We start from the raw sequence: 8,205 nt of genomic DNA, 5'->3' as shown, positions 1-8,205 counted from the left end.
CAGGGTTTTTTTCCAGGGAGTCTTCTCTTCTCAAGAGGTGGCCAAAGTATTGGAGCCTCAGCTTCACGATCTGTCCTTCCAATGAGCACTCAGGGCTGATTTCCTTCAGAATGGATAGGTTTGATCTTCTTGCAGTCCATGGGACTCTCAAGAGTCTCCTCCAGCACCATAATTCAAAAGCCTCAATTCTTCGGTGATCAGCCTTCTTTATGGTCCAGCTTTCACTTCCATACATCACTTTCACTTCCATACAGTGGTACCTCAGGTTAACTACTTAATTCGTTCCGGAGGTCCGTTCTTAACCTGAAACTGTTCTTAACCTGAAGCACCACTTTAGTTAATGGGGCCTCCCACTACTGCTGCGCCGCCAGAGCACGATTTCTGTTCTCATCCTGAGGTAAAGTTCTTAACCTGAAGCACTATTTCTGGGTTAGCAGAGTGTATAACCTGAAGCGTATGTAACCCGAAGTACCACTGTACATTTCTTTGGCAACAGGAAACTTCCAAGTCCTCGTATGCCACAATACATGTATTTGTTTTTAAGGTGCCACACGGCACACACACAATTTCCTACCTCCCTGTGTGTATATCTCCTCCTTTTCTTTCAACACACATCATCCCCACTCCTATCCAGGAAGAACACAGATACCTTTTGGGCACACAGATGCTTATTTTTGGTTTCTGTTAGTGTCATGGGCAGACATCTCTCCTGGCAGCTCCAGGGGGAAATCTCAGAAATGCATCGTTAGAGCTGACATGTGTAGCAGTGTGTGTGTGTTTTGTGAAAGGTGGGGTGGAGAGATTTTTTTTTGCAAAACTAGCATCATCTTAGCACAAACATTTGAGGGCCAGGTTGTTCCAGCTCTACCGCTGATGGCAGATTTGAATGACTGCTGTGACACAGTGGAGACCCGTGGCCTTTAAAATGGTGTTGGACTCCAACTCCCATCAGCCTCTGCCATAATGTTCAATGGTCAGGGAGGATGGGAGTTGATGTCCATCAAATATCGGGAGGGCCACAACTTCCCCACCCCTGCTTTTAAAAAGAAAATAGTCAGGTTTCTAGTCCTTAAGCTTGAAAGTATGTACACAATGGCTATTGTTATTTCAGAAGCCAGAGGATTCCAACTCCTAGCAGCCTCAGCAAACACGGCCAATCATCAGGGGTGATGAGAGTCGGAATCCAACTACACCTGGAAGGCCACAGCTTCATCATCCTTGCTTTTAAAAAGAAAGCATCAAGTTTCTAGTCCTCGTGCTTGAAAGCCAGATATGCAATGCCTATTGTTATTTACAAACCTAGACATCATCTTAAAAAGCAGAGACATCACCTTGCCAACAAGCGTCCGTATAGTGAAAGCTATGGTTTTCCCAGTAGTGATGTATGGAAGTGAGAGCTGGACCATAACGAAGGCTGATCACTGAAGAATTGATGCTTTTGAATTATGGTGCTGGAGGAGACTCTTGAGAGTCCCATGGACTGCAAGAAGATCAAACCTATCCATTCTGAAGGAAATCAGCCCTGAGTGCTCACTGGAAGGACAGATTGGTCCATGGGGTCACGAAGAGTCAGACATGACTAAACGACTAAACAACAACATCAAAATTATTATTTAAGAAGCCAGAAGATATCAACTCGGCCAGCATCGCCAGTTGTCGGGGGGTTGGAGTCCAGAAATATCTGGGGATTACCCACCAAAAATGTTGAGCTTTTTGTGGGGAAATCACAGACAAAAATACCGGGGGGGGGGGATCTGCTGGGGGAAGAGAACCTCAGCTAATTGAGTACTTTCAATGCTTTTCAATAATTTTTGTGGATCTAGGGGGGCAGCTGCCCTCCTGCCCCCCAGCTATGCCCATGTGCTCTACCACTGAACTACAGCCTGTCACTTCACTTCCTAAGTCCTGCAAGCATCCAGCTGCTAGCTGTAGTTTTCTGCAAAGTCCACAGTTTTTTAAAAAGGTCTTTTGCAATGCAAGTTTCTTTAAGAGAGGTTTCTTGATCAAGTTCTCAAATGAATGAATGAATGAATGGAACTTTATTTGCGTCAGCCGTCGGCCATAGCAACAAATGACATTGCGATATACACAGAACAAAATAAAAAGCCGATTATATAAAACACAGTTTAGGGTCCTGAATCAGCAGTCAAATAGCGGACCTTATTCTGATTGCCCCAGCTAAGAACCTTGATCAAGTTCTCAAAGCAGTAAGGAATTGAGCTCCCAAGAAAGGCAACTGTCCTGAAACACATTGGGTCTATCTGCAGTAAGGCACCTTTGAGACACCTTTGTTTTCCTTGTCCAGTGCTGACTGGCAGCAGATCTTAGAGGTTTCAGACAAGCAGCCTCTGCCGGCCTGCCTGGAGATGCTATTTGGGATTGAACCTGGGACCTGCTGCATGAAACGCAGATGCCTTAGCCAAAGCAAGATTCTGGCCATTATTCTGAATAAAGGGCTGCCTTAAGGAGGAGCATAGGAAACTGCCTTATACTGACCATTTGTCCATCCGGTTCAGTATCGGCAACAGGCGTCTCTCTCAACCACACCTGGAGATGCCAGGGATTTCACCTGTGTCCAAAGAGAGGCCAAAATGATCAAGGGGGTGAACCAACTCCCCTGTGAAGAAGGCTGCAGCATTTCGGATTTTTTTAGTTTAGAGCAGAGGTTTTCAACCGGCTCCCTTGACCAACTACATTCTTTCTGCAGGGCTCAGAAGCCCAGTTATGTCACCCCTTGCCTGCAGAGCCAGCAGACCCTCACCCCTTTTTGAACACCTTCCCTTGGGGAGTGTTCTCTCAGCCTCTTCTCTCCTCTTCTTGGGAGTCCTCCAGGCAGCTGCAGCTGCTACTCCTGGTCTTTGAGCTGCCCCCTCTGTCCCAAAGACAGGTGCCTCCTCCTCACACTGCCCTACAGGGGCCCAGGAAGCACCCCCTGGCCAACCCTAGAGGCACCATTCGCCTGTGGAGCTGGTAGCCAGGGCTGCTGCAACAAACAGCTGTGCAAGCCTTTGGGAGGCAGAGATGCGAGAGGGCATCAGAGGAGGCAGAGAAGGAAAGAGGGGCAGAGGCCAGTGTTGCCTACAGCACCCCTGGCTATCATTCAAGGCACCCCAGGGTGCCATGGCACACTGCTTGAAAACAACTGGTATAATAATAATAATAATAATAATAATAATACATTTAATTTATACCCCACCCTCCCTTGCCAGAGCCAGGCTCAGGGCGGATAACACCAGTAAAATTACAGTAAAAACATAATAGGAAAAAACAACAATTTAAATACAGGTTAAATATAATTTAAAATGCAGCCTCATTTTAATAGTAGCCCATAGATCAAAACCACAAGGGGAGGGAAACATAAGGGTCAGACTGAGTCCAAACCAAAGGCCAGGTGGAATAGCTCTGTCTTGCAGGCCCTGTGGAAAGATGTCAAGTCCCGCAGGTCCCTAGTCTCTTGTGACAGAGCGTTCCGCCAAGTTGGGGCCAGTACTGAAAAGGCCCTGGCCCTAGTTGAGACCAATCTAACCACCTTGCGACTTGGGACCTCCAAAATGTTGTCATTTGTGTACCTTAAGGTCCTCCGCAGGGCATACCAAGAGAGACACAGTGAGCAAGAGGTGACATTAGAAGGTCATAAAATTATGCATGGCATGGGAAAAGTGGGTGGAGGAAAGTATTTCTTCTTCTCTCGCAACACTAGAACATGCGGACATCCAATGAAGCCGAATGTTGGAACATTCAGAACAGGTAAAAGAGTTCTTCTTCACTCAGTGCACAGTTAAACTGTGGAACTCCCTCCCACAGGAGGCAGTGATGGCCACCAACCTAGAAGGCTTTAAAAGAGGCCTGGACAAATTCATGGAGAAGGAGAGGGCTATCAGTGGCTACTGGCCATGATAGCTCTGCTCTGTCTCCACACTTGGAGGCAGCAAATGCTTCAGGATACCAGCTGCTGAAACCACAGGAGGAGAGAGGGCTCTTGTGCTCAGGTCCTGCTTGTGGGTTTCCCATTGGGGCATCTGGCCGGCCACTGTGAGAAGAAGATGCTGGACCAGATGTGCCATTGGCCTGATCCATTAGATTCTTCTTACGTTCTTACCTTCTGCATGCAAAATAGATGCTCCACCATGGAGCCCCCTTAAGGAATCCTGCATCCTTCCTGATTCCAGCTGTGAATCTGTTCATGGCCTGCAACCTTCTGTTTGTGCTCTGACCCACAACTTTCTTTCTCCCCTGCCCCACAGGGATCCACCCACCCCACAGTCACCTTCCTTTCCCGTTTCAGTCTTCTCTCTTCTACCCAAAGTGTCCTCAAGCATTTGCTCTCACCCAACCCCCTCCTCGACTCTACTATATATATAAAGAAAGGCTTCCCTTCCTGATTTATGCAGGGTGTTTGCAGGTTTTATGATTGCCATTTACCGGTTTATTTAGGGATTTTAATTTCTCTGGCTGTGATTTACCGCACCGCACAGCAGCAGCAGCAACACGCCAAGCTTCGCTCTGCTACAGCGTTCTGCTAATGTGAGGAGAGCCGCACAACAGATCCCAGAAGTTGCTTCAAATTAAAGAAGCGTCTGGGAAAATAAATTGATAAAAATGAGACAAGGTTTCACACACATACCCCCCCACCAAGAAAATCTCTGCTGTGGAGGAGTGGAGAACTCTAGAACAGCCTTTCTCAGCCTGGCCATATGTTTTGGACCACAGTTCCTTTCAGCCCCAAACCAAAAGTTTTAGATTATAGCCCCCATCAGCCCCCAGCAAAGATGATTCACACCACAGCTTGCAACAGATCCTGCCCAAATGTTTCTGACCACAACTGCCACCTGCCTCAGCCCAGATATTTTGGACTGTAATGTCCATCAGCCCCAAACCCAGATGTTTTCGACCACCGCTCAGTCCAGATGTTGTGGACTACAAGGCCTATCAGCTGTAGCGAGTGCAGGGAAGCCTGATCTAGAACAATGGTTGGCAACTACAGTGGTACCTCAGGTTACATACGCTTCAGGTTACAGACTCCGCTAACCCAGAAATAGTACCTCGGGTTAAGAACTTTGCTTCAGGATGAGAACAGAAATTGTGCAGTGGCGGCAGCAGGAGGCCCCATTAGCTAAAATGGTGCTTCAGGTTAAGAACAGTTTCAGGTTAAGAATGAACCTCCAGAACGAATTAAGTACTTAACCCGAGGTACCACTGTACTGTAGTTTGGAAACTTAAGCTCCTTGGACCAGAGACCTGCTTCTTTGTTACTAAGCTCTAACAATATCAAATGGGCTTTCTGTATTAACAAACAACAAGGGATCCTGGGAGTTGTGCATTCAGGACTGGCCCACCCATGAGGCGGGGTGACGCAACTGCCTCGGGTGGCAGAAACCCCTGAGGTGGCATCTACACTGCCACCTCCACTGTTGGTGGAGAAACGCCACAGGCATCAGTGCCAATTTCGGCTGAGATGTTGGCAGAACCTGCTGCCGCCACCATCACACTTTGCCCTGCCACCACATAACCTAGGTAAAGGGGGTGCTTTGGCAGGGGCAAGGAGTGGATGGCAGCAGGGCAGGACGACCCTTATTGCATTGCTTCCAGCAGTAAAACCAGACTTGGTGCCCCAGTGTGTACTAAAAGACAGTTTAGAACAGGGTTTCCCAAACTCGGGTCTCCAGCTGTTTTTGGACTACAACTCCCATCATCCCTAGCTAGCAGGGCCAGTGGTCAGGGATGATGGGAATTGTAGTCCCAAAACAGCTGGCGACCCAAGTTTGGGAGACCTTGATTTAGAAGTGCAACAAATAAATGCAGTCAGGATGCCCTCCCACTAGTCTTTTCTCATTATTCCTTTTTTTCCCCTTTTGGAAAAACTAGAAAAATTGAGAAAATGCACAACAATCACCTACGAAAATATGGCAATATGGAAAAACTTCTGTATCGACCAAACGTCGATTTCCAAAGAGGTTCTCTTTGATTCCTGCGGTTTGTTTGGCATTTCCCTTTTTAACATTTCCCTTTGCCCTTTCCCTGTCGAATACTTTCGGAGCGGCTTTCAAAGCCAACGGCGCCGAGTGCAATAAACCGAGAAGCTCTCAGACTCTTCTCCAGAATCCAGCGTGATTCCCGACCCCCTTTCTCCTGCGCCTCCCGCTCTTCTCCTCTAGGGGGCTCTGTGGATCGGGGAGGAGGCCGTCCCTTCTTGCACCAAGCCAGGGCCGGCTCTATGGCACGGAGCTGTCCAGCACTTCAGGAGGCGAAGCTCAGTAGTGGAGGATGCTGCAAAGAGGGAGCCCGAAAGAGCCTTGAGGGGAGCTAGGTGCGCTCGGGAGCGGAGAGGGTGGGCTTTGGGGAGGGTGCAAGAACAGGGTGGGGTGTTCCAGGGCTGGTTGGCCCTGGGCTGGAGGGCCCAGGGAGCCAGGAGGACTGAGCTCCAGCGGAACCAAGGAGAACGAGGCTGGCAAGAGCGAGGCCAAACCCCATCTGCAGTTATTGGCACGGACACAAGATTGCGCTTCCTTCTCCAGCAAGGTAGGGAAAGGAGATGTGGGGCGGGGAAATCCTGGCTGGGGGTTGGGGGGCTGAAGGTGTACACTCTGCCTGCGTCTGCTGGGGAAGTGGGAGCAAGGGGGGGGGGGACAATTACAGATCGCAAAGGCTTGTTAGAAGACACAGCAGTTTTGGTGTCAGTGTCTGGGGCGGAGGGAGGGAGGCAGAGCTAGCAGGAGGTATCTTGGCTGCAGTCCCATCTGCTGTGTGCTTGATATTTCTTTGCAAAGAGCAGGTGGGGAGGGGGGGGAGGCACCATGCAAGGGCTGGGGGTGGGGAGGATTGTCCGCCGTTGTGTCTCCCGGGAGGGGAAGGCTTAGAAAAGGCTGGCCTCTCCCAACAACCCTGTTCTCCTGCATGCGTTGGAAAACAAATAAGCAAGGCTGGACGGGATGAGACTCTGGTTGAGGTTGGGTCGATGCAAAGGGAGGCGGGGGGGGTGCCATGCCTCTCCCCAACAACACACGCCCAAGACCTCAGTTTTCTAGGGTAGAAAAGGGGGAGCAATACTCACAGAGAGAGGGGGGAGGGGGAGAGGGAGACAGATGGAGGGGACACTGAACTACAGTAATTTGACAGCTCTCCTTCAGAGGCTGGTGGGGAAAAGGACAGACACTGGTCTTCTCCTTGACTAGCTGAGCTTAGTTGTCTAGGGACACGGATAGTGGATGCTGGGATGTCAGAGGCAAAAGAGTCGCTTTGGTTCCCTCCCCCTCCCCCCAAAAATGTTGGATCTTTTTCCCCCAAACGGGTTTTTTTCTCTAGGTTTGCAGCCAGGAGCAAACGAGGGGAAAGTTTTCCAGGGGAGAGAAATGCCGTTCTTAAAGGAGAGGAGATGGAAGGGTTTCCTCGGGGGTCTCTCAGATGTCCTCCAAGCTCAGGGGGAGATATCTCATCGATGCAATTTTGACCCAAGGTAGCCAGGAGAAGAAGTTTGCTCAATTTGAGGATGGTGTGCAACCTCTGAATTATTCATCGTGGAGGGCTTGGAAGGATTCCCAGGAAATTCTGAGCTGTAAATTTGAAGGGGCGTTGCTGGGAGGGCGGTGGGTTTCAGTTGGTATTAGATCACTGGAAGAACTGCTCTTCTGATAATAGGGATGTGCCTGCTTTTTTGGTGGAGGTGGGGGAGGTGTGTATGCCTATATCTATATTTATATATCTGGGCATGTGGGGATTTGCACAGTAAATCAAAGTTTTGTGTATTGAATGTGAGTTGACATACAAGAATATGGAGAGGAGAGGGAACCCTCACAAACTTCGTCAACATTTAAGGAAGCAGTGAAGGGTTTTGTATGAAATTATTCTTAATAATAATTATAATAACAATAATAGCTATTATCTAACAGTTATCTTACGCTTGACATTTTTAAAGTGCTGTGCATATATTAAAAGGTGAGCAGTCCCCACCCACTGGCTCACAACCTAATAGACATGACACAAAAGGAAAAAAGGAATGAGGAGGGAAGAGGAATGCAAGCACTGGGACATCTGCTCCTTCACTAGCTGGAGATGAGGCCAGACTGCTTCTTGCTTTGACCTGGAGTTCTTCCTGGGGGATCATGGTGGGGGTTCAGCCTCTCAGTGGCCCTGGTTGGTGCTAGAGGACAGTCTGCTTCCTTTCTGCTTTGGAGCCCCAGGACAACTGACAGTTGAAATGGAGCCTTC

The 8,205-nt window shown here is 48.9% G+C and overlaps 1 protein-coding gene across 5 annotated transcripts in view; it reads left to right on the top strand.

The window, feature by feature from the left end:
- Window positions 1-6,194: 6,194 nt before the first annotated feature.
- SRRM3 (serine/arginine repetitive matrix 3) overlaps window positions 6,195-8,205 on the top strand; it is a 102,977-nt gene continuing 100,966 nt past the window's right edge. For all 5 annotated transcript variants that reach the window (XR_013979844.1, XM_080982974.1, XM_080982973.1 and 2 more), the window contains exon 1: window positions 6,195-6,519. The gene's annotated coding sequence lies outside the window, so the exon portion shown is untranslated. The remainder of the gene's footprint in view (window positions 6,520-8,205) is intronic.

Source organism: Podarcis pityusensis, assembly GCF_964106645.2.
Source record: "Podarcis pityusensis genome assembly, chromosome: 15".
Classification (NCBI taxonomy): Eukaryota; Metazoa; Chordata; class Lepidosauria; order Squamata; family Lacertidae; genus Podarcis; species Podarcis pityusensis.
This window is presented reverse-complemented; position numbering and strand designations above follow the sequence as displayed.